Source organism: Podarcis pityusensis, assembly GCF_964106645.2.
Source record: "Podarcis pityusensis genome assembly, chromosome: 5".
In the NCBI taxonomy this organism is placed as follows: domain Eukaryota; kingdom Metazoa; phylum Chordata; class Lepidosauria; order Squamata; family Lacertidae; genus Podarcis; species Podarcis pityusensis.
In genome coordinates this window covers 79389834-79411635 of record NC_138032.1, presented here as the reverse complement: position 1 = coordinate 79411635, position 21802 = coordinate 79389834, and the positions used below count along the sequence as shown (strand labels likewise).

General features: G+C 42.5%; 3 long non-coding RNA genes across 5 annotated transcripts in view; 1 reads left to right on the top strand and 2 right to left on the bottom strand.

The window, feature by feature from the left end:
* The first annotated feature begins 1615 nt into the window (after positions 1-1615).
* On the top strand, positions 1616-13768 carry LOC308477007. Its single transcript, XR_013986337.1, has 3 exons — positions 1616-1712; positions 8923-9082; positions 13214-13768. It is a non-coding gene; the product is annotated as an uncharacterized lncRNA (long non-coding RNA).
* LOC308476989 lies at positions 2856-7030 on the bottom strand. The gene is made up of 3 exons (XR_013986318.1): positions 6070-7030; positions 4849-4978; positions 2856-2974 (listed from the first exon to the last, which is right to left on the bottom strand). It is a non-coding gene; the product is annotated as an uncharacterized lncRNA (long non-coding RNA).
* A 515-nt stretch (positions 13769-14283) lies between the features above and the next one.
* LOC308476948 overlaps positions 14284-21802 on the bottom strand; it is a 33620-nt gene continuing 26101 nt past the window's right edge. For all 3 annotated transcript variants that reach the window (XR_013986258.1, XR_013986259.1, XR_013986260.1), the window contains 2 exons: positions 14616-14726; positions 14284-14515 (listed from right to left, as the gene is read on the bottom strand). This is a non-coding gene — a long non-coding RNA (uncharacterized lncRNA). The remainder of the gene's footprint in view (positions 14516-14615; positions 14727-21802) is intronic.

The following is a 21802-nucleotide window of genomic DNA, read 5'->3' as shown; positions in this document are numbered from 1 at the left end:
TGTACAGAGGGATGCTGTCCCAACATTTGCTGCTAGTACAGCTGCATTTCAGTGGATTATAACAGCCTGCTTTTTAAAAATGCAGCTTCCGGTTTTGGAAGCGGGGCTTCTCACCAGACTTGACATTTCACAGCTGGCTACCCTGTCTCTTCCCGAAGGAGCAGCAAAGAAGCAATGCTGGTAAGTGGTAATGGTGTGAAGTCACCTTACCTGGTCTGCCAAGTTCTCTGGCTGCAAGTGCTGGCCTTGCAACACTGGCCCCTTCTCAACACACCTCCATGATTGTGGACTACATTGTAAAGCCATTCTGTGGGCAGAGGCGCATTTAGGGGAGCGTGGCCGGTTTGCCCACACTGGCTGCCAAGGCAAGAAGAAGAAGAAGAGTTTGGATTTGATATCCCACTTTATCACTACCCAAAGGAGTCTCAAAGTGGCTAACATTCTCCTTTCCCTTCCTCCCCCACAACAAACACTCTGTGAGGTGAGTGGGGCTGAGAGACTTCAGAGAAGTGTGACTGGCCCAAGGTCACCCAGCAGCTGCATGTGGAGGAGCGGAGACGCGAACCTGGTTCACCAGATTACGAGTCTACCGCTCCTAACCACTACACCACACCACACTGGCAAGAGGGTACTGCCGGAAGGGTGCCACAACATTGACTTACAACAGAAGGCCAGAGGTGGGAGGGAGCACCAAATTTTGGCTTCACACTGGGTGCCGCTGAAATTTGAAAGCCCAAAGTCCCCCACTGCTGGGGGTCCCAGGTCACTGTAGATATTCTTACCAGCTTTTTTATGTCCTATTGTTGTCTGCGTTAGAGCAGAGTGGAAATTCCTGAGAAATATGCCTTCCCAAGTGTTTTCTTTTTCTCACCACCACCACTCTGAAGGAAAAATCCACTTCCAGAACTTTCTCTGAATATTCACCACTATTTCTTTTGGGGCAGCTGCCATTTCACACACACACACACACACACACACACACAGCCTTAGAATGACATTAGGTTCAGGGTTTTGTTGGGGATACAAAATGGTGGCTGGGCTGCCAGCATAACCTCAGGGGCCTTTTGCAGAAGCAGCAAAACAAAACAAAACTTTTAAGGGAGAGATGGCAAGGGGAAGCTGTGTTCTTGCCACTCCTCAGTGGTGAGCCCCACCCCTGAGAAATTCTTAGAGAATTTCTCCTCCCTCTGGAGAAATTGTTGAAATGTCTCCCTTCCACGCTATTTTTCTGCCCACAAGATAATGTTGAGAGGCCATTTGTTCCTCATTGCTACTGCTGTTCAGTGTTCCAGTATGTTTCAGCGGGTATTAGTTACAACTCACAGCCATGTTCTGCTGGTAGCTTTGAGAAGATTCATCTTCATAAAGGAGATCATAATTAGAGAGTATCATCTTGGCAAGCAGTACGTATCTGTTCCTTAGATACCTACCATGTAAAGATGCCTTGGTGGAAGGAGAGATTATAGAAATATAGGTGATTTCATTTGTTAGCAATATTACAAATTTCAGAACAACAAAGAATTTGCAGTTAGTGTTTCTTTCAAGAGCTTTTTAAGCATACGGCTCAAGGCTGGTTTGAACAAAATCAATTAACTGTTTTGGTTTTTTTGCAGTTAGCATTCTACTACCTGCTGCATTTATTTCTGATGATTAAGAAGTTCCTGCAGTGAGGTGTGATTCTGTGGATTTGAGCTTTGGGCTTTCAATAAAAGGTATCTAGAGATATCTCTTTATTCTATTAAGTAAAGCATAATGAAGTAGAATCTTTAGATCATAGTGTGGGGCAAACCCAGCAGGGGGTAAGAGTTTTCCGCCTTCCTCTGAAGGAGGAAGATAGGTACTGCCTCTTAGTACGAAGAAAAGTGTGTGTGCCATTCCTGATCACAAATGGAAAAGGCTTTATGTCGAACTATTCAGTTAAACATTTTAAGAGGGGAGGTGCAGAGGGGTGCCACTAGGGAGCCTTATCTGTTTTGGTTACATCCGAGACCAATAATTTGTGGCTCATCTATATCCGGTGGCTTGGAATGTACACCATAATGGCAAACAGATAAAGAGGATAGCAAGAGACCTCTGAATGTGTTGCTATTTTGGGTATTGCTTTTAATTAGCTAACTGGTGGTTCTCATGTTGAGTAAAGTAGTGATTTAACTGGTGTTTTATCTTAAAATGTAGCAAATGAATTAGTGGATGATATCCCTGCTGAATTACTACTCAAGTAAATGAGGGATGGGGAATCTGTGGCCCTCCAGTGGTTGTTGGACTACAACTCCCATTGTCCCTCACATTCTTCCATGCTGGCTGGGGTTGATGGGAATTGGAGGCCAACACAATCTGGTTTCTCTCTCCCTAAACTAAATGATGAACTAACCGATCAACTAAGCCAGGCTTCCTCAAACTCGGCCCTCCAGATGTTTTGAGACTACAATTCCCATCATCCCTGACCACTGGTCCTGCTAGCTAAGGGTCATGGGTGTTGTAGGCCAAAAACATCTGGAGGGCTGAGTTTGAGGAAGCCTGAACTAATCTGTGGAAAGAGACAAGGATATCCACTGTCTACATTGGCAATGGGACACTTTGTCACTGAGGTTCAAAATAACCTAATACTAAAGGTGTTGTGATAAACCATACTGAACTGAAGAGGCCAATTTGTGTGCACCACTGTCTTTAATAGGCATGTCATCACCTGAGCCATTGCTGCATGAGTCCGTGGTGGTTATCAGACTCCAAGATTCCTCATTCTCCTTCCCCCATCCTCACTCCAGCACACCAGAGGAGTATCATTTTTTGATCTGATTTATTTAATTATTAAGGACAGAAAAATTGCCTTGCTTGATCTGATCAAGCATGCTTCTTTCAAAGAAGCAACCTCCCGGATGCTTATAGAAGATCACAAGCCGGGCACAAAAGAGATGGCCTTCCCCTGTTCTTTGTCTTCTGCATCTGACAGTCTGTACCTGGAGGCTTCATTTATCTACAACAGCAATAACTGATGGTAGGCTCATTCACCATGAATTAAAATTATTAATGTTACAGGCTTCACATTAGGACTGGAGGATTTAAACCTACAACCTCAGACGGAGGCTTCCTGCAAAAAGGATAGCACAGCAAAAATTGTAGCATATTTAAAGGACAACTTTCAGCCAAATGCAATTGCCCACCCAAGGAGATCACTGAGAGAGGCCCTTCTCCATGTTCTGCCACCGTCAGAGGTTCAGCTGTGTGTGGTCTTTAATGGCCCCCAGGCTTTGAAATGCCCTTCTCCACCAGAACAGCCATCCACCCCCCACTTTGCCAGCATTTTAACAATAACTACCAGTGATGCTAATGCCCATTCAAGTCAGCCTTCCTTCCAGAGTGATACGTTCCTTAAAATGGATGGCTGCGGATGGTGACTGAAATGTATTTTCAGTAATCCCAAGCAGAAATGGCATAAAATAAGGCAAATATGCACTGCAGCTTGGCACACTGGGACTCTGTCTCCTTGTTCCATTCATTGATATTCGTATCAGCAACACCAGACTGTCATTTAACCAAAGGAGCTCATCTATCAAACCCAAGATTGCTATTTTTTCAGTGGCTAATACAGATGGCCAAATCAAATACCGTTAGGAAATAAGGACCTTAATGGTATATGTGTTATACAACATGCCATAGAGCAGGTTCCTGGTCAAAGTAATGTTCTGCTGTAGTGTCAAGAACATCTGCTGCACTAAAACACTCCTCTTTGGCTAAGTAGTGCAAAATCTAAAGATGGCAACTTTTCCAGTATTTCAAGAATACTGCTCAGGACTAGCTCCAGGGTTGAGGGGGTCTCACAAAGTGCTGTCTGAGGTGGCACTTTCAATCTCACACACCCCAACTTCAGACTTACTTGACAGAAGCAGTAGGTGGTTTATGAAACCATCACTTTAAATCGTCCACAGTGCCATGGGTGCACCAAAGCACTGTGGGAAATGTTGCTGTTTGATTCGTCTTTTCTCAGACCATCAAAATCTGACTAGAAAACTTAACTTAGCTCAGCCCGGACACTGAGGTCCTCCTCCGGGGGTCTTCTGCTGCTTCCCTCATTGTGAGAAGTGACATTATGGGAAACCAGGCAGAAGGTCTTGTCAGTAGTGGCGCCCTCCCTGTGGAATGCCCTCCCTTCAGATGTGAAGGACATAAAGAACTACATAACTTTTAGAAGACATCTGAAGGCAGCCCTGTATCAGGAAGTTTTAATGTTTGATATTTTACTATGCTTTATGTATGCTGTAAGCCTCCCAGAGTAGCTGGGGAAACCCAGCCAGATAGGCGGGGTATAAACAATAAAAATATCATCATCATCATCATCATCATTATCATCCCGCATTCGCTTCATATTTAAACCATGCATGTACCTATGAGATAGCCACTGCACATGCACAGATGATAGCTTCACTAATAGGAGCTTTGCACGGTGGTACAGAGGTGAGGAAACATGTTTGTCAAGTGAAGACATCCCCGCTGCCTCTCTGATGTGTACATCACGGTGCAAGTGCAACTTGAAACTCAGGGGTGGGAAATGGCTTTGCTGTGCTTAATTAATGTGTACATACCCTCAGTCTACAGGTCTATAAACCTTTCTGCAAGCTGGTTCACCCACTGTACTTGGGACTGGAACTCAGGGCTTGCGGTACAATGTGGAGGCAGAAACTTTATTGCACGTACAGTGGCCCTATTTGAACAGAATTGCGCAGAATGCCATCTGTGGTTGCTTCCTGCATCCTTTAAAAATGTGTTTTACTTAGTGCTGTGGTGGTATGCCTTGCTTTGAAGCCCCTCCAAGAAGCTTTGCACTGCAAAAACAAGAAAAAGAGAGCTCACCTTGTAAGTCAGAGGAGAAACCACGTTGGAATCTAGCAGGCCATTGATGGAGCTTGGCAAACTTAAACGGGTCATCCCTGGTGGAGTTTGTTTTCTTGCTTTTCAGACCCTGCTCCCTCATACAGATTACCTAACCAGTTAATTGGAACAATAAAATAGTGACAAATTGGCAACTCTAACAATGACTGCATTTTCAGTTGTGCTGAAGGGAAAGTGGTAAAAGCATTGTAACCAGCCTACAAAAAGGGATGACTATGCTCTCTTTATCGCAAGTGACTTCGGGAAAGCATGGATGCCTTCTCTAAATCATATCCCATTGTTGCACTACTTGCATGATGCTTTATGAGTGTAAGCAGGAGAACGAGTGTTCCATATGCATCATTATTGTATACTTGGCATTACTACAAAAAGAGATCCAAGGGACGCACATTGAACCAGCCTTCCAATTGTGTCCCTCATAATTTAATGTTTGGCATTTTTTTATATTGGAAGCCACTCAGAGTGACTGGGGAATAATAATAATAATAATAATAATAATAATAATAATAATAATGGCATATATGTTGTTATACCTCGCTTTTTCTCAAATGAGGACACTTCTCCCTTCTCCATTTCATCATTGAGAGCCAGTGTGGTGTAGTGGTTAAGAGTGGTAGTCTTGTAATCTGGGGAACCGGGTTCGCGTCTCCGCTCCTCCACATGCAGCTGCTGGGTGACCTTGGGCCAGTCACACTTCTCTGAAGTCTCTCAGCCCCACTCACCTCACAGAGTGTTTGTTGTGGGGGAGGAAGGGAAAGGAGAATGTTAACCGCTTTGAGACTCCTTCGGGTAGTGATAAAGCGGGATATCAAATCCAAACTACTCTTCTTCTTCTTCTTCTTCTTCTTCTTCTTCTTCTTCTTCTTCTTCACAAATAGCTTTGGCTGTGAGGTAGCTTTGGCTGAGAGAAGGTGATTGGCCCAAGCTCACTCAGTAGGCTTCATGGCTAAATGGGGATTTGAACCCTACTGTCCCAGGTTTCCGTAAGAGAAAACACTTGACCATTTGGTTGTGTGTGTGTGTGTGTGTGTGTGAGAGAGAGAGAGAGAGAGAGAGAGAGAGAGAGGGAGGGAGGGAGAAATGGAAGCTTCGGCAATAGTTAATTTAAGGAGGCAGGCATATCTTTTCATTCAGCACTACAATAAAATGATGGTTGAACATGTTGCACATATTCTCTCTCACAGTTGTTGTCCTCCCTGTGCCAGATGTTATCCGCTTTCATCAGCCAAGCCATCTTCAACCGTTTTCTCAACATGAGCCAACCAATTCCCAACTGCCACATGAACACAGCTAGCTTCCATAAAAACAACATTCCAGGGTTACCCCTAGCAACCTAATGGAACTGGGTTTCTTTCTGTGAGCCTCATAAAATTGTTACTGATCAGGTTCGTGCACACCACTACCAATCCAAATTATAGCATTAATGGAAGCCTGTTGGAAAGGGCATTAGTTTGATGCAGTACATTAGCTGGTATGAAATGGATGGACAAATAGGGGATGGGTCAAGAACTATCATAAAACACTGTGTACCAGTGTTTTAGGGATTAAACTGAGACCTAGGAAGATGCTTCATTCGGATTTTTCCTCTACTATGAAACTCACGAGACAGCCTCAGACAAAACCAACATTCTTTCCCCAGCAACCACTCAACACTCACCTACCTCACAGGGTTTGTTTTATTTTAGTTTGTTTATAATATGCCTTTCAAAATAATCCCTCCCAAGGCAGCATACAACAAAAATATTGAATTAATGTGTTTAATTGAAGTCATCACTAAAAATGTATGTAGTGCACAGCAAAGTGGAAGATCTCCAGTTCTCTTTGACCCACTTCTAGGATCTTGAAGTAGAGCAAAGCAGCAGAAGCCATAGACTGTAAGTAGCAAGGTTCAGTATGTATTTACTGATTTAACCCACAGTGTATTCAGCCTACACACGATGGACCTGATTCAATGAATGAAATCTGCTAGCAGAAGCCAATGCAAAGTCTACCATTAACCAATGGGCTTTCCAGCCCTCTCTTCCCTTGTGTGCCCCCTGCACCTGTCCAATTGGCTTGGCAGCAAACCCCAGAATAGCTTGCAGGGGGTGGGGGGTGGAGAGGGGAGATCATTCCATCTGGCAAGCTGAAATGCTTGTACTGATGGAACGATCTCCTTAGTGCTATGCTGATTTCCTCAAAATACCTTTAAAGCACAACTGAAGCACATTCTATTCCTGAAAGAATTCTGGGCACTGTAGTTTATTAATGGTTGCTTGGAATTGCAATTCCATTAAGTGTACCTGACAGTGCCCAGATTTTTTTGCATTTCTCTCTTGATTAGGGATTTAAAAGAAATAGCTTTATAAGTTGTGTGGCTTTCCCAATTTGATGGGTTTTGCATGTATTGTGGTATTTTATGCATTGTGTCTTGAAGGAGTTTTTTTCTTGATCATAGTTTGGTCATTTATTGTAATTGTTAAGAGTAAATTTCTGTTTAATTATCATTTGCTGATGTTTTGAGAGTTAATTTCATTGTGTGCTGTTGTATCCTAATTGATTATTGAATATTACTTTATTTGATACAAGCTGTTCCATTTTAAAGTTATGTTTTACTATAACTTTTTGTATTGGGTTAGATTATTATAAGGTGTGCGTCATTTGCTGTATATTTTCTTGCTGCCAACCACCTTGTGTATGTTGTTGTTTAGTCGTTTAGTCGTGTCTGACTCTTCGTGACCCCATGGGCCAGAGCACGCCAGGCACTCCTGTTTTCCACTGCCTCCTGCAGCTTGGTCAAACTCATGTTGGTAGCTTCAAGAACACTGTCCAACCATCTCGTCTTCTGTCATCCCCTTCTCCTTGTTCCCTCAATCTTTCCCAACATCAGGGTCTCTTCCAGGGAGTCTTCTCTTTGCATGAGGTGGCCAAATTATTGGCGCCTCAGCTTCAGGATCTGTCCTTCCAGTGAGCACTCAGGACTGATTTCCTTAAGGCGGTATACAAATTAAAAGTGAAATGAAATGTGCACACACCGCCTAATAAGTGGCAGTCATGCCACACGAAGGGGAACCCACATTCAAAGAGACTGTGGGAACTGAGAGTGCTCTCTCTCAGCAGGCGCATGTATCATATGCACTGATTATGAGACAAAGGTATAACAGCGACATGGCTGAGTGGGCTTCATTTGTCTAGCTCTCCAAAGCAACATAAATAGGCCCCAGCTGGTCATCCAATTTTGTGTGAGTAAATATATTAGCAATGTAATTGTGGCACAGCTGAGTAAATCAGTGATATTTGCATGCCAGCACAGGTGAGACCCAATCTTTATCACTGCCTGCTCATATATCCCCTCAATCTCGTTTCATCAGCTCATAAGTAGCCCTTATCCAGTAGTCTCTAGTGAGAGCTGACAGATGCACAAAATCAAAATAAAGGGGACCAAGTTCAAAGGAAGCTTTCTCCAAAATGTCTCACCATGGTGGGAAAAGGAAAGGGGGTTCTCCTCTCAAATTCTACCTTGGCAAATGAGGGCCTGGCAGTCACTTAGGCAGTTCCTCATCAATCCTCCCTCTTCGGTCCTTTACCCACTTCCTTCTACAAACTTCTTTGGCCGTAAGAAAAGGAGCTGCATATTTGACCCCGTCTTAGCAACCTTTTAGAAATTCATATTCAAACAACTTTTCCCCAAAGGAAATGGAACTGTTGTTTTATTTCCAAATGCTACAAAACAGCCCAAAGACCGTAATTGCTACTTCAAGCTGACAGTTATTTTCAGAAGAAGCATGCCCCTAATCCTACTGATGGTTTGCAGGTCATGAATAACATACAGCTGTCAAATTCCTATTCAGATAAACATGCAAACACTTATTTAACTACTTTATGACTCTGAGTCTCTCCCTACCCCCCCCCTTTTTTACCAACCATAGACATTTCATCTATATAATATCTTTTGAAATTAGGGCAAGAAATGGAGATTTAGCATACCAAAACAAGTTTTTATTCTTCAAAAGGAAGAGCTCTGCCCCATTGTTATCCTTCCATGATATATTGCAGTGCTGCTGCATCAGAAGAACATGGGGGATGGATGGATGGAGAAGGGCAGCAGGACAGTGAGGTGGAATCAGGATGAATGAGAGGATCAGGATGAGTTGGTTGAAAGGACCAGAAAGGAAAGGGCTGGTGACCAAAAGAGCTTGCTGTGTCAGTTGATTAGGTAGGACATTATATCTCCTTTTTTACTGAGTATTTGCATACTTCTGTTTGTTAAGTTCCATAAATATACACAACGGTTGGCTCAATTAGTGTTCAGTATGTGCTGATTCGGGACTGCAAAGCTTGAGGGAATCTGGTCTCTGCATCACATAGGCAAAGTGGAGGACAACCAAGCACTATCTATTGGCTTCTGAAAGAGCTGCAATATGGGTCTAATGCCGCTGGATGACACTGACAGGTTCTTGTAAACCTCCTTCTGTGGCGATCACTCGTAGCTGAGTAAGATTGTCTTCCATAAACACAGTTTTAACAATGAGTCTGTAAGTGACTGTGGAGGCCAATTCTGGATCCACACATCCTTCCACAGTGAGGACATTGGTTTCCATGCGGGAGTTGATCATGGTGTGGATTTGCGCCTTAAAAGAAAACATTATGAAAATGATATACAGGTGGTACATGACCCCAGTCAAACTTGCAAAGATATACCATTTGTCAGACAATAAATGTTGGAAATGTAAGGAGGCTGAAGGAACATTCTTTCACCTCTGGTGGACATGTCCGAGAGTGAAGGCCTTTTGGGAAATGATTTATAACGAGTTGAAAAAGGTATTTAGGTATACCTTTAATAAGAAACCAGAAGCCTTCCTCCTGGGCATTGTGGGCCAGAGAGTGTTAAAGAAAGATAGAACTTTCTTTTTATATGCAACTACAGCAGCAAGAATTCTTATAGCTAAATATTGGAAGGCACAGGAACTACCCACACTGGAAGAGTGGCACACGCAACTGATGGACTACATGGAATTAGCTGAAATGACGGGCAGAATCCGAGACCTGGGAGAAGAGGCAGTAGAAGAGGACTGGAAAAAATTTAAGGACTATCTACAAAAACATTATAAGCTATATGAAAGTTGAGAATTTGCTAAGTTTTGAGGAAAACATGCTTCAGTATTGAGAATTGAAAATGATTGAAACTAAGTCATAACGGTGAAAAGTTTTAATTTAGAATATATAAACAGATGAAAGTACAAAAACATATGAAACAAGGTATTAATTTGCTGTATAATACTCTTTTATTGTAAAGAATGCAGGGATGGAAGATTTGTGGAAGTCCAGTTGAATATGAAAAAAGATGTGGAAAAGTGAATTTTCTTTTTTCTAACTTTTTCTTTTCTTTGTAAAACTGCTTTTGTTGTGTAAATTGATGATGGATTTTGACTTTGGAAAATAAGCAATAAAAAATATTATTAAAAAAAAAAAAAAAAAGATCATGGTGTGGATTTGCCAAGCGTGCCTTCCTCTTAGCACGTTTCTCCCTTGTGTCCTGAGTTTGAGTGTCTTCAAAGCCCATGACACCTTTGGTAAAGGCTGTTCTCCAACTGGAGCACTCACAGGCCAGTGTTTCCCAGTTGTCAGTGTTTATACTACATTTTTTTAGATTCACCTTGAGAGAGTCTTTAAACCTCTTTTGTTGACCACCAGCATTACGCTTTCCATTTTTAAGTTCAGAATAGTTGTTTTGGAAGACGATCATCAGGCATCCGCACATGACCAGTCCAACAAAGTTGATGGTGAAGAACCATTGCTTCAACACTAGTGATCTTTGCTTCTTCCAGTATACTGGCATTAGTTTGCCTGTCTTCCCAAGTGATGTGTAAAATTTTTCGGAGACACCACTGATGGAATCTTTCGAGGAGTTGGAGATGGCGTTTATAAGTGGTCCATGTTTCACAAGCATATGGTAAGGTTGGTAGTACAATAGCTTTGTAAACAAGCATTTTGGTAAATCACTCCCAGTATGAGCTGCAGTATTCAGTGTGACTTACACGGCAGAGCTGATATGAATCACTCTATTCTAGCCACAGCCCTTCCCAATATAGCTTATGGAGAATGAATTGTATTTGGTTTGGAATTTGCATTAGTGGGTATATACAGTGGTACCTTGGTCCTTGAACTTAATCTTTTGCAGGAGTCCATTTGACTCCCGAAACAGTTTGAAAACTAATGTGCAGCTTCCAATTGGCTGTAGGAGCTTTCTGCACTCAAGCAGAAGCCATGTTGGACTTTCGGCTTCCGAAAAACATTCGCAAACCGGAACACTCACTTCCGGGTTTGAGGCGCTCAGGAGCCTATTTCTGCGGGAGCCAAGCCATTCAAGTACCAAGGTACCACTACACACACACACACACACACACACACACACACTTCACACTAAATAAGAACTCAGTGAGATGGTGAATTCTATTCTTGCTGCTACCTCTGGAAAGGTTTTGAGATGAGGGTAGCACATTGGCACTCCCTCCCACTCACCTTAAAATCATTGAGATCTTTATAAATTCCTATGGACAACTCTTATCCATCTCTGGGGATGTAACTGTGAATATACCTTTTTTAAAAAAAAATGTAAGAACTATTTCATATAAGAAAAGTATGTTCTGCATTCAAACCTGCATCATCAAAATTTGTGAAATTTTAATGTCACGTTGAATATTCATTTAGGATCGTGGAGCTGAATTTCCTTAAAGGCATCACAGAATTGTTTTCATTGTTAAAATCAAGTGTTATGGGGCAGGATGGTGGCAGAGAGAATGCTCAGCTGTTATTCATTGCACAGGCTGATTCTATTCTTGATATTCATTTAAAAACTTTTTAAAGGGTTCAGCTAAAAAGGGGGGGGATAAAGATTGTGTGATGGCATACTGCAGCAAAAGAGGGTAGATATCCAAAATCAGGGCAGGGAGAGAGAAAGCACCAAATCATCATTATAATTTGACAGTACAAATCAATCATTTGTGACCCAGAGCACTGCAGGGGGCTGTAGTACAAGTAACAGAGAAGCCAGATTGCAGATCGTGGAGAAACGTTGCCGAGACAGATTGTCAGGGAAATGGCTGCCTTCCAGTAATTCTTTACAGAATATGGGGAAAGGGAACAAGTATTCATTTTGACAATTATCAGACAGCTGATTTGAGAGAGGAATTTAGCTCTTTTTCAGAATGGGGGAGTGCCATGACATTTGGAAGGTGATATAAAAAGATGACAAAGCATAAATTTCTAAATAAAGCACGAAGAGGACATTTTGCAAACCATGATACATGGAGCAAAAGAGGCCAATGCCACCTCAGAAGACTATCTGGAGTCATAGCTGCTCAGGGGAACAGAAAGAATTGTGAAGGAACTGGGGCCTCTGAGCACATTCCCAGCTCAGATCAGGAATTTTGTATCTGTACCAGAATTCTGACCAGAGCTCCTACACAGAAAAATCTACTCCTTGTCTATCCCAAGTTTTATTTGTTTCAGTAGGCAACTACAGAAACAGAGAGGGAAACCCTTTTAAAAATGTTTATTTATTGAACTTATATACTGCCCTATACCCACAGGTCTCAGGGTGGGTACCTTTTAGTACCTTTAATTTTAGATTGTTGTTTTTTATTAACAGTACATGTGTGCCACGTAGAACTTAGTTTCTTGGGAGGCTTATTTATGTGAAAGGGGATTACAGAGAAATGAATGTACATGTTTCACCCTTTCTGATGTTTATTATGTTGCTGCCCCTTTAAGTAAAAGTAAACAAACAAGTTGAAGTCTGGGAAAGTGAGGGGAAAGAGGTAGACCCCCAAGGGCAGTTGAGTGAAAGTTTTGTCATGGTCCTACTCTGTTTAGGCCCCTGTAGAAATGTTGAAGTGGCTCTGGATCAATAAAAGTTTTTTCTGTTTGCATCTCTCTGGGCTGGACTGTAACATTTAGCAACCTGGGAGGATTTGACTGAAAGGGTCTCACCCTGTGAAGGGCAAACCTACAGAGCTGTGGAAGGAACAGCTTTGCTTCCACAATTCCCAGCCAAATAACTGAATGGATCAGAAGCATTATGGCTACTAGAGATGGGCATATTCTTTCCATTTTAATTCACAAACAGATATACTCCTGCATACCTAGGGGGTCTTGTGACTGTGGAAAATCATGGCCATACTTTGGATGACTCCATCTGAGTTCCAAACCAAAAGGCAAGGTGCTTGCTTGTTTTTAAGGCAATGTTTCCCACACTTAGGTTGCCTGCCATTTCATGAATTTTCCCCTCTCAAATTTTGAGCAATTTCATTCTAAGCAACGTGCTTCTTCCCCCTGCCCCTCCCAGCAATGCATCTGGAGATTCCCTCCCACCGCATAGTAACACATCTTGAAGCGACACCGTACCTCTCCCCCATCCACAGCACATGGTCAAGATATTCTGCTTCTAGCAATGAAACCAGGTGAATGCTAAGTCAATGCTATTGCTTACTTTTTATTTGAAAAGGCTGAGACGCAAGCTGAAATGTTGAAGAAGCATATTAAATCAGGAAAACAGGCATGAAAAACAGATGGTCAGAGGGACAGCCTAACTAGCGGAACAATTCCCCCCCCCCCCCAAGTCAGCAAAACCTGTTACGGTGCTTGCCGTACTGTACGAGGCCAAAAAATAAAATAAAATAAATTTGGCTCTGGAAAACAAATGTAAAATGGAGCATACTAATAACAGAATGCAACGGAACTGTCTCTGGAAACTAGTATAGTTTGTCTTTCCTTCAATTTGTACTTTTATAAAATGGATTTGGAGTTGTGGGAGCCTTGTGGTTGATAACTCTGCAGGGAATTAAAATCACAGCTGACATAGGAGCTACTAAACCTGCGGTGAAGAAGACTCCCTGGAAAAGACCCTGATGTTGGGAAAGATTGAGGGCACAAGGAGAAGGGGATGACAGAGGACGAGATGGTTGGACAGTGTTCTCGAAGCTACCAGCATGAGTTTGACCAAACTGCGGGAGGCAGTGGAAGACAGAAGTGCTCTGGTCCATGGGGTCACGAAGAGTCGGACACGACTAAACGACTAAACAACAACAAACCTGCAGTAGCTTTGTAAAGGTTTTGCTAAAATAAGCAGCACGCCTTTCAAATTGTTTGGTTGACCAGACGGTCAATTACTGCTCCCTGAATGAGTTTGTGTTTCAGCTCTCCTCCTCATGGTCAACCCTCTCTAATTCTGCTCCAGAACTCTGCCAGAGTCTTAGCACTGAAAAGACTGCCCATTATTAAGATTTCTACAGTTTTAACATGTAGGAAAATGTCAGCAGACTCATCTCCATGGGAATGTTGATGGTCTTTCATATTTTAAGTAACGATAATATTCCCCACAGCTTGGTGGCCAGAATGTTCATGAAAAGGTCTCACTTGTTTGTGTATGTATAAATTTTATTATTTTGAATATTTGCTCCATGGTTGTCTTCCAATGAATAAACTGAGCTCACACAATAGAGCAATCATGTCGGTAAAAGCAGTACAACTGGACTTCAAAAAAACTCACAAAGCTCTTCATCATCATTTGCCTCATCTTCCATCTTTGAAATCTGCAGAGTTTTGACAGTTCAGCCAAGGATAGTTGCTGATGCTTGACTCCAGCCTCCTGCAGGGTGAATTCGTGTTAATTGGATTGTGTAGTCCAAACCTAACAAACCTTGACAATGCCATTTTGAATAGTTTTACTGATAGTTTCTGTCACTTACAGTTGAATAGTGGAGAATGCCTTGTTAATGTATGTCCCTCTTTCCCCATCTCTCCCCTTATCCTCCTTCTTGTTATATATCCTTGGCTGCTGCTTTGGTGTTCTGGTACCTCTGAAAGTAAAATCAAGATCCTGTGGTTAACAAAAGGGGGAAATCCCTATCTGTTACCAGGGCTTTCTGGAGAAAGAAAATATTCCTGTTAGTTTTTAATATGTTGAAGCTAAAGGTAAGGGGGAAAGGGACCCCTGACCATTAGGTCCAGTCGTGGCCGACTCTGGGGTTGTGGCGCTCATCTCGCTTTATTGGCCGAGGGAGCTAGCATACAGCTTCCGGGTCATGTGACCAGCATGACTAAGCTGCTTCTGGCGAACCGGAGTAGTGCACGGAAACGCTGTTTACCTTCCCGCCACAGCGGTACCTATTTATCTACTTGCACTTTGACGTGCTTTCGAATTGATAGGTTGGCAGGAGCAGGGACCGAGCAATGGGAGCTCACCCCATCGTGGAGATTCAAACCGCTGACCTTCTGATTGGCAAGTCCTAGGCTCTGTGGTTTAACCCACAGCACCACCCGCTACTGGAGTTTAACGCAAGGACTTCACCTGTAACAAAATGTAATGTGGGTTATAACCTCTAAAGCAGTGGTCCTGTTAGCTAGGGATGATGGGAGTTGTAATCCCAAAACAGCTGGAGGGCCAAGTTTGGCCCTCACTGCTCTAAAAGGACTCTGATAGAACAGCGTGTCACTTCCCATAGGCCCATCCCCAAGGAAAGCAGTTGGAATCTCATATCTTCCAATATTTCTCCGATGAAAATAGGGACATCCTATTTCATCATCATTATTATTACTCCCTGCCCATATGCCTGGGTTGCTGGTTGCTCCAGCCACTCTGGGCGCCTTCCAACATATATAAAAACATTAAACATTGAAAACCTTCCCTATACAGGGCTGCCTTCATATGTCTTCTAATGGTTGTATAGTTACATATCTCCTGGGCTCGGGGGTCGCATAACTCCATACCCTCTAACATTTCTCCAGTGAAAAGAGGGACGTCCTACTGTACCCTCCAACACTTCTCTGATGAAAATAGGGATGTCCTGAGGGAAAGTGGGACATTCCAGGATCAAATCAGAAACTGGGACAGCTTCTGTAAATCTGGGACTGTCGTTGAAAAATGGGGACACTTAGAGGGTCTGGAATCTGTTCATCCTGGGGGGCCACTAGGGGGCGCATTGGAAGATGGCCGACAATACCATCTCTCCGACCCACACGGGGTAATTAAGAGGCTGTTATGGGAGTAGGCAGCCTCCCTTGTTGCCCCAAGGAAATGGGGAACACTGCCCTTGCCTGCTGTGCCCATAAATCACCCCCTAAATCGAAAGAAGGGGGTGAGGGCCCTAGGCAGAATGCCCCCGTGTGGACATCGGCTCTCCTGGACGCTGTCTCTGATCGCGCACTAGTTGCAGCAATTTGGAATAATTAATTACAAAAGAAGCAAATGCACATATTTCAAGTGAAGAAGGGGAGTGAAGTCTGCTAATTTAAGTGACCTCTGCGAAAGAAGACGACGGGCTGGAGAAACAGGAATATTTTATGATGAAGATACACCAAAGGCGGGGTATGTTGACAATGGGGCTGAATGGGGGGGGGACCTTTTTTACTTTCCTTCTATGTGATTTACAAGAACCCCTCCTCATTAGAACCGTCGGTTGAACTGACCCAAGCAGGATGATTAAGGTCTGTGTGGAGATAAACTTTAACCCAAAGTATGCTTTATGGAGACCGAGAAGCAATAAGAGCTTTTGGGAATGGTGCAGCAATTAATTCGGAGTCACCATCTTGCCAAAGGATTTACAGCCGGGAGGAAGAACGGATTTGTTTTCAGACTGCATTCCTAGTGAATCTCCTCAGAGGTTTTGAGAAAGGAGGCAGATTGGTGAAGATTAATGACGCTAAGACTGTTTTGATGTATGGAAGTGATGTTATATGGAAAGCGTCTGGATATGGCTACTGGTTAAAAAAAATAATATCCACGCAGGATTACAAACTGTTCTAACCAGCTTGCAGAGACTATCAGAGGTCACAAACAGAAAGGAAAACTATATGAAAATAACAACAAGAGATGTGGAAAAATAATAAGAAAGGACTGGATAGTACTGTGAATATCATAAGGTTAGATTTGTGGACATTAAAACAGCAGTAAGAAGCAAGAAGTTGATTGGATCCCTTCGGAATTTGAAATATGGGTACCCCCAACAAAAATTTAAAATTTGGCTGTGTAATTTGGAATTTATGTAATTTGGTTTGATTTGATGTGATTGGTCGGTTAATAAAAAATTATTCTGGAATCTGTTCATCCTGAAAGCTTCTGAGCATGAATTAGATCCTTTCCACAACCCCCAGTGCCTCCCGTAAATCTAATGGGTCAGAGAAACTGGTCATCCAGAGGGAGTGGTTGGAAAGGCTTGATTTTGCAGCATGGTGTTTGCAACTGGCTTGGAGGCCCTGATTTCACAATAATGGCACTGTTTGTACATCAGAGTTTAGAGCAGAGGAGGGCAACCTGGGGCACTCTCAATTCTTTTGGACGCTATTTCATATAAGCCCCAGTCAGAATAGCTAATGGCTAAGGGTGATGGGAGGGACGCGAGTGGCGTAAAACCTCAGTGCCTAGGACTTGCTGATCGTAAGGTCAGTGGTTTGAATCCCCGCGGCGGGGTGAGCTCCTGTCGTTCGGTCCTAGCTCCTGCCCACCTAGCAGTTCGAAAGCAGTTCAAAAGTGCAAGTAGATAAATAGGTACCGCTTTATAGCAGGAAGGTAAACGGTGTTTCCGTGTGTGGCACTGATGCTGGCTCGCCAGTTGCAGCTTCGTCACGCTGGCCACGTGACCCAGAAGTGTCTTTGAATGGCGCCGGCTCCCAGCCTCTTGAGCGAGATGAGCGTGCAACCCTAGAGTCGGTCATGACTGGCCTGTACGGGCAGGGGTACCTTTACCTTTAAAGGATGATGGGAGTTCTCGCCCAACTAGAGTGCCTATCCTGAACTTTAGAGGCTCCAAGACAAGCTAAGTGTTGTTCAGAATCCTCTGTAGACCCACCATGCCATATCAAATCTAAATTGAAATGGGTCCACAAATATTGACGCTTCAAATCGGTGACCAGGTCCTGAATCTACAGCTGGAACCTGGATTGTTTTCCACTCCCAGTTTTCCGTGGCACTCATAAGGGTCACTCTACATGATGGCTGCCTCTGTGATGCCAGCAATTTATCTGGAGCTACCTGCTACCTCCCAAAAAGCTTGCTACTACCAAATTGAGAAGTTTGCAGCAACATGAAAACAATAGGCTTGACTGCTTCAACAGCCTCATGGTGTTGATTTAAAAGGTGCTTCTTCAAGAGTGCTTGTTTGTTTGTAGCTGCTCTAAAAATTAAAAGTTCATGCAAAATCACTCACAGTTAATACAAAGATCTTGTAAATGTGTGAGGTGTAACGAAAACAGTTCTTTTTAAGGCTGGGAGAAAGTGTTAGAATGCTGGAAGAGCAAACCTGTATAAAAGAGCTAAGAACTGAATTTGTGAGGAAGGATTAAGAGCCTCCAGTGCCACAGCTTGGTTTAGATTGTAAAAGCCTATAGGCATTTTACAGGGAGAACAGGGGTTTATTTAATGATATAGTAATATTATACATGATAGTATAACTAGGAAGAAATGGTCGGAGAGGAAGGAAAAAGTTTTTCTGAACTAGTAGATTAGGATGTAGTCAAATTCCCCAAGGGAAATGGCTGGAATAGAATTGCTTTGGGTTTTGGGTTTTCAAGATTAGACACCATTATAATGAGTGATTTGACACATGAAATAAAATGAATGATTTGGTCTAAGCAATATTAAATGTATGGAAAATTTTCTACATTCCAGTTTGCCCTTTTTGAAAAAAGTGCAATTCTATATCTACTCAAAATTAAGCCCTAAGTATTATAGTACAGATGGGACGCAGGTGGTGCTGTGCGTTAAACCACAGAGCCTAGGACTTGCAGAAGGTCGGTGGCTCGAATCCCCACGACGGGGTGAGCTCCCATTGCTCGGTCCCTGCTCCTGCCAACCTAGAAATTCGAAAGCACGTCAAAGTGCAAGTAGATAAATAGGTACTGCTCCGGCGGGAAGGTAAACAGCGTTTCCATGCGCTGCTCTGGTTCGCCAGAAGCGGCTTAGTCATGCTGGCCACATGACCCGGAAGCTGTACGCCAGCTCCCTCGGCCAATAAAGCGAGATGAGCGCCGCAACCCCAGAGTCGGCCACGACTGGACCTAATGGTCAGGGGTCCCTTTACCTTTATTATAGTACAGAGGGACACAGGTGGCACGGTGGGTTAAACCACTGAGCCTAGGGCTTGCCGATCAGAAGGTTGGCGGTTTGAATCCCTGAGATGGGGTGAGCTCCTGTTGCTCGGTCCCTGCTCCTGCCAACCTAGCAGTTCAAAAGCACGTACCTTGGTTCTCGAACGTAATCTGTTCCAGAAGTCTGTTTGACTTCCAAAATACATTTGGACATTCCAGGACATTCTATACAAGATCTCAAAGTAGCTGTTTTACTACAAAGGAATTTCAGAAATAGACTGGAAAGAGAAGCTGCTGAATTGCAACTCATTACCAAACTTAAAACCATGGAGAGACCTGGTTTGAACAAAGACATTGGATTCTTATCCCATTATACATGACTAAGCCATTTCTCACCTTCTCACCCCTTGCCTTTTCCTGTAAGACCTATTACAGTCGTTAAGAGTCGTCAGCAGGCTCATCTCAGCTATCTGCCAATCTCCCATTCCCACCACCCTTCTGATTAATACCCCTCCCCACCTTCTCACTATATAGAAGGATCTGGCAACTTCTGTTTCAGTGTATCTGAAGAAGTGTGCTTGCACACGAAAGCTCATACCAAGAACTAACTTAGTTGGTCTTAAAGGTGCTACTGGAAGGATTTTTTTATTTTATTTTGACTTCCAAAATGTTTGAAAACCAAGGTGTGGCTTCTGATTGGCTGCAGGAGCTTCCTGCACTCAAGTGGAAGGTGCGTAGGACGTTCAGCTTCCAAAAAACGTTCAAAAACAGGAGCACTTACTTCCGGGTTTTCGGCGTTTGAGAGCCGTTTGAAAACCAAGGTTCGACTGTATTTGCAAAATATGCATTAACCACAGACTAAATTGAAACAAACTATATTTAGCAGTGTGTTGCCACAAAGCAATATACAAAACTGAAACTAGTCATATACTGTATGATACTCTCTTGTTTCCTTTTCCTGTTGGTCTCACCCATAAATGATTCCTCCCATACAACCAAATCACTTTAGTTCCTACTTACTCGTATTATGAGTATGATAGGGTTGCTATTAAAAATATTTACATTATGTATTTAAAATATTTCTAACCCACCCTATATCATAAGTAATATTAGGATGTGCTATAATCATCAACATCTTAAGAATATAATAACAAGAGCAATGCATTGGAGATAAAAGGATGAAATTAACAGTAGCAAAAACAATTGGACCATGGCAGACATGAAATCTTGAAGGTTGAAGGTAGTTGAGATTATGTGCCTGATGAAAACATGACAAATATATTTCCACAACAGGTGTGTGTGTGTGTGTGTGTGTGTCTGAACTAGGGATGGGCAAAGAGGTCAGTTTCAGGTTCTTTCAATTTCTCATTTTTCCTGTCAAATTCTGTTCCCCACATTTCCACAACAGTTTGCATTTTTTTTAAAAAATAATTCCTCATGAAAATTCATCAGTATTTTAGCCAGAACATCTCCTAATAGGCATATTTTTACATGCAATATAATGAATTATATGCAATTTCCCCTCATATAAACATTTTCACAACACAATTTCCTCTAAAACAATTTTTATTTGTGCATATACATTTCTATGAACAGCTTACCCTAGTTTATGCAATTTTGTACGTGTTACTTCGCTGGATAAGTGCATTGAGACATTCGTAATGTGCAACTTTCAAACTGTGTTTCAGTTAATGTATTGTTTTGGAAAGTGCAAATTTTATTAGCTTGCCTTTAACTGAATCAAATTTATCTGCTATCACTCATACTTTATACTTATTTGATGTATAATTAATAAAATGTAAGTAAATCCCTAAAAAAAATTAACGGGTTATAAGTAAGAAGGTTATGAGTAAACTAGATGTTTAATGCACAGAAACTGCTTCGCTATGCTTGGTTTTCTAAAGAACCATCGTCATCAGTAATTGCTCTAGTTTTCATTCCCCTAGAGAAAGATGTTAACCACATCTGTTTTAATTATGCCTTTGCTATTCCAAAGAGAACAGAATTCTTCAGACTGGCTTAAGTAACCACCCCTCCCCACCCCCACCCCCCAAAAATGTTTTAAGTATGCATGATTAGAGCATTTAAATAATCAACTGTTTTCACTAAACCTGCCATCATGGCTGATTGACAAAACATTGTTCAACCGGAAGTAGCAATTAATTACTTGATTGGGCCATTAAGCATCTGCTAAGCCTTTATAACTCAATAAACTTAACAAGTTTCATTAAAAATCAGTGGAACATGACTGGGGGTGGGTGGGGGAGTCTAAAACCAGGTCTGGGTTTTTTAAAAGGGTTTGTGTGCATGTGTGTCTCCAGCACAGCAATGATCGTTTGTGCCTTTTACCAGCAGACATAATTCCATTCTAAAAAATGTGTGTTCTTTTATTTCCACAATAAATCAGACCGTTCTCTTATATTTTGGCTGGCAGGTGGTTAATGAGCAATCTTATTAGGCCATCCTATTGCCCCATTTGTCTGCGGGTGGAACTAGATGATAGAAGAAGAACAGGGCTGCTGCTTTTGCTGCCACTTCCATTTTTTTTGTTTTCCTCAACATAATGCAGCTTTCAATGTGATATCCTTGCACTGTGCGTTTTCCCTCCATGGCAATGCACAGCATTATAATGTTATAATGTATAGAGCAGGGTTTCCCAAACTTGGGTCTCCAGCTGGTTTTGAACTACAGTTCCCATCATCCCTGACCACTGGTCCTGCTACCTAGGGATGATGGTATAGAGCATGCACTACAGCAGCCCATGCACCAAAATTGGTCTACCAGTGGGTTCAGTTTTACCCCTAAGCAATTTCCGAATGCCCACCTGTCAATCAACTGATATCACTGGGTG